This window comes from Ruditapes philippinarum, unplaced genomic scaffold, assembly GCF_026571515.1.
Source record: "Ruditapes philippinarum isolate M1 unplaced genomic scaffold, ASM2657151v2 ctg5296_1_1_1_1, whole genome shotgun sequence".
NCBI lineage: Eukaryota > Metazoa > Mollusca > Bivalvia > Venerida > Veneridae > Ruditapes > Ruditapes philippinarum.
Window position 1 is genome coordinate 101,436 of NW_026857573.1, and position 4,889 is coordinate 106,324.

The 4,889-nt window shown below is 31.7% G+C and overlaps 1 long non-coding RNA gene across 1 annotated transcript; it reads right to left on the reverse strand.

The window, feature by feature from the left end:
- Positions 1 to 1,727: 1,727 nt before the first annotated feature.
- On the reverse strand, positions 1,728 to 3,449 carry LOC132750203 (uncharacterized). Its single transcript, XR_009628515.1, has 3 exons — positions 3,076 to 3,449; positions 2,693 to 2,814; positions 1,728 to 1,824 (listed from the first exon to the last, which is right to left on the reverse strand). It is a non-coding gene; the product is annotated as an uncharacterized LOC132750203 (long non-coding RNA).
- Positions 3,450 to 4,889: the final 1,440 nt, after the last annotated feature.

Below are 4,889 nucleotides of genomic sequence, written 5' to 3' on the forward strand. Positions count from 1 at the left end.
GTAACGAACGGAAACTTGAGAAGAACCACCGACGTTCCATAAGCTAGCCGGATAGCATGGCAGACTCCTATTTCCTTAGCGGAATTCTAACCCACAGCAGTGAGGGGAAGGTAGATGGAGAATAGTCTACAACTTTCCAAATGTACGATAACCAATATTATTAAAGATAAAGATGATTATTATATTACACACCTTAAAGGTAGCTTAGTAGCATTATATACTTAAATCAATGGCTTGTACATTTTAATTGCAAACAAAAAGGACATATAAAGTGTACTGCTTTATGCAATACCATAAATAATGTATTAAATATCATGTGTGATAACAAACCATGAAAAAATCATATGTGGATGTTGACAATAAAATGCTCATAAACAAAAATTTAATAATTCATCATATAAACGCCATATTAGATAATGCAGAACTAGATAAACATTTTTGGTTTAAGAAATATGTGTAAGAGTATCCAAATGATATGTTTTTATTATCAATATTTGAAATTTTTCCTGTAAATGTACTTATTGTTGTCCAATCCACTTCAAAAGCATTTTTCATTATGAGACTGTAGATTATTCCGACAGTCCTTTATGTAGATATGTATAATGTTTATTGTAATTTAATACCACATAGTAACTTAATTTTATCATGAATATACAGCTTGCGACATTAAATGGTAGTGTTGCGACATATAACGGTAAGGGAAAATCGTGCGACATTTAGCGGCAGAAGACTTTGCAAGTGCGATATTAAGCGGCGGTGACATATAACGGTGCACACAAAAAACGGCGTTGAACGAAATAAAGAACTTATCTTGGAAACGCCATACAACGTGCCATGTTGATTCAAAAAACGAAAACTAAAACCAAGTTGTAAATCATTTTTGTGGCAAAGACATAAAAACTATAGGTTATTTCAAAATCTACACCTTTTATCTGTATATTCTGTATTCAAAATTTCAAACTCTCCAAAGTAAACATTATCTGGATGAGCGGTCACTTGAAGAACAATGTCTCGTGCGAATGTTGCGTTAAAACAGACTGAGATTTTTGTAAAAAAGGTACGTTATGTAAAATAAAATTGACCCGCAAAATGAATACTTATGTGTATTGATACTGATTTTGTTGAAAAACTTGTATAATGATTAAGAAGACATTCCGCAGCGAATATTTAGGTTTAAATCCTGAACATATCTTTTAAAAATGTTAACGAGTAACATTTACATTTTACCTTAAATAATAATATCTTTATTGAAGGAAGGTAACACATGCAGATGTTCCATCGTAGAAAACAAATAACATATCTTAATTTTCAATTTGGCCTTCTAAACAATATATAGAAACACAAAACATCATAAAACAATGACAACTTTTTCATTAAGATTTTGCCCTATAACAAAATTTTATTTCTTTTTACAAACACTTCTTTAAGATATTAAATAGCATAGGAATCATCAAAGGGTCATTCAAGAAATCGTCTACGTGATTCAGAATAAGGTATAGCTTATAAGTAATGTGTTCTTGCAAAGGACAAACCAACAATGAAGTGAACACTAACAGCAGTTCATGTTGTACTCCTTATGGCAGACCTGATCCTGTTTGTCTAAGTGACATATTATTTATACATCTCCATTTACAAATATTTTGACAAATTTACATGCACAATACAATAATTAAGCATATCGCAAAAATGTACATGCATAATTTGCTTTCTTTTTAAAATATACTTACTATCATCAAATGGCTCCAGACGTTCATTCGTAGCCTTTTCTGTTATATTGAAGAAAGCGCCACCTAGAATGTCTCTTATACAGATAGTTCTTCTCAGCTAGAGGATTGAAAATGAAAGATTTTGTCAAGAAAACTAGAAATGTGTCCATAGGACACGGATGCCCCAACACGCCACTGTTCTGTCAATCTTATGACTCTAGGTCAAATATTTTTTGGACTACATGTGCCACAAGTTAAAAACTAAAAATCAACAAAGGGCCATAATTCTGTTAAATTTGGTCGCAGCAAAAAATCCTCCCTTTACAACCATCTACACATTAAGGTTGTTCATCCCTGGAAGTTTAAGCAAAATCTGCCATCCGGTTTAAGAGGCGTTGCGTTCACAAAATTTCTACATAGTATATAGTGAAAAATCAACAAAGGGCCATAATTCTGTTAAATTTAGTCGCAGCAAATATTCCTTCCTTTACTACCATCTACACATTAAGGTTGTTCATCTCTGGGAGTTTAAGCAAAATCTGCCATCCGGATTAAGAGGAGTTGCGTTCACAAAATTTCTACATAGTATATAGTGAAAAAATCAACAAAGGGCCTAGTTCTGTTGAGTTTGGTCGCAGCAAAAATTCCTTCCTTTACTACAATCTACACATCAAGGTTGTTCATCCCTGGAAGTTTAAGCAAAATCTGCCATCCGGTTTAAGAGGAGTTGCGTTCACAAGATTTCGGGACGTACGGACAGACGTACGGACGGAGGGACGGACACTCGGACGGACAAGTGCAACGCTATATGCTCCCACTCTGTGGGGGCATAATAAAAACAGTATACTTAGTAATAATACAAATTTATAAAGTCATACCATGAACAGATATTAGATTCATTTATGTAAAAAAAGGTGAACAAATTATATTTCTTTCTTTCTTTCTTATATATTGTCTTACTAAAAATATCTAAATTATGCTACTACCATTTTCACATTTTGAAAATGTAGCATGGTGGCGTCCTTTGGGATAATGCCAGCTGAAAGTTCCATTGGTGCATTCTGCTGGAACATTGACAGTTGTTGTGAAATTGTCTGATTTGGAAATTCTTCAAAATAAAAAGGATAACACATGTATTAATTTGGTCAATTATATTGTTAAACAATTGTCTGATTTACATAATAATCAACAGATATACATACATTCATTTTAAAATCGTATTTTGTGAACTAAACTTAGTGTCGTAAATATCAAGGTAATTTTAAATACAAGCTATGATATAATTCAATTTTCGGGGTAAACTATTTGTAATGAAGTATTTTTGATCAAATACAATGAAATTGTTTATATAATATATTCAAGAACTTACCCGTTAGTATATTTCGGACATACTTTACATGGCTTATCACAGAAAAGTCCGCATGCGGAGAACACGCACATCAAGAAATAAATCAAATTGATCATCATCATCATTACGTGCTATTTTTTTACCTCCAGTAATGCTAAGATGTTTTAACCCTTTCGCTGCCAGAGGGTTATTTATTAATTGATCACCTATTTGCCAGAAGGTTTTCTAAGAAATTAATATATTATTAATTAATATAATTATTATTATTTGTTATTTAGTAGTATAATAATTATATATGTTTCCAAATCTGCTAGTATATAATAATTATTGTCGATTGTATAATTATCTATCATTATTATTATTATTACTATTATTATTATTATTTTAGAAACGGCAAAAGCCGTCCATATGGCAAATACGCCGAAAATAATAGGGACGGCATATATGACAGTGAAAGGGTTAAATCCGTTGAAAGTATGTGTACACAAATATTATTAGAAATATGACCTGAAGAAAGTTATTGAAATTACGTTTTACTTTAAATGTATATATAAACTACTCTCGTACAATAAATGCAGGTATTCGCTCAAAATGTTTCTTTTTATAGATCATTAGGGTTAACGACTTTGTTTAATTAATTCGTAAAAAATACATAAAACCACGTCGCAAATGACATCCTGTTCCATATTCGCATATATAAGTTTTCTTAAATCAACAATAAGGTCATTAACATGAAGTATAAATATTTATATCACAAATGACATCCTGTACAATATCCGTGTATACACGTTTTTCCAAAATCAACAGGAACATGAACAATCGAGCCATTTCCGTAGTGAACTTACTGTTATTGATCGGACATTTTGATTATTATTTACATTTAAAAGTATATCATACCCTAGAAATGTTTTATCTTTATTTATAAAAAAAGATTATCATATTTTCAACAACAACAAAAAATCATTGGCTTATTACATTAACAATCGGTTTTTATTTGTTTGGGTCGTCAGACCAAACAAATAATGGTAGCGGAATTTCAGAGTCTAATGCTGTTAATTGCAAATGCCGAAAGTAGTCCACTTTTTTGAAGCGGTTACTTCCCTTTATATGTACACTAACGCCGAAAATTTCAGGGGAGATCACTGCGTAAAGATGGTCAAAGACAGGCACATTAATTTTCAAGCAAAATAATTCCCGAATGGTCGAAGATTTCTAATATTGTTTTATTGTATTTTCTGATCGAAAATAAGTAAATACAAAGCGGACATTCAATCTCTGACATAGAAGTTTACGACAAACCTAACAACAAGTAGTTCTCAAAACAGCTTAAAACTAGCGATTTAAAAGAAAGAAATATTTTTATTTGGTTACAAGTATCCAACAAATTACAACGCATTCAAAGTTTAAAAGTAGCGTTGGCTTATAGAATTGTCAATAAATGCACAATCACAAATTACGCGGATGAATATGATTTTATCAATGAAAATACTATTTTTAGCGATGTCGATTACCGAATACTACACAAACCGAGTAGTGAAATATATAGATTCTACATGTCGGACTGTTTGGGCGAAATTATTTACTTCAATTTTAAACAACAGGTTTATCCTGAACAAAATACCTCGAAATTAATAAGGATTACAAACCCGAAATGCAATGGAAGTTCTAAATTTAGAATGACTTGATGTTATTCAGTCATTGTTTGAATAACTTCTCAGTGGTGCAGGGGTAACGCGCTCGCTTAGTGAGTGAGAGGTCTGGAGTTCAAATCCCAATCGATGAAACTTTTTTTTTTAATTCTTTTTTAAGTGTCTTTGCTAAGGAAGTAGCCATGA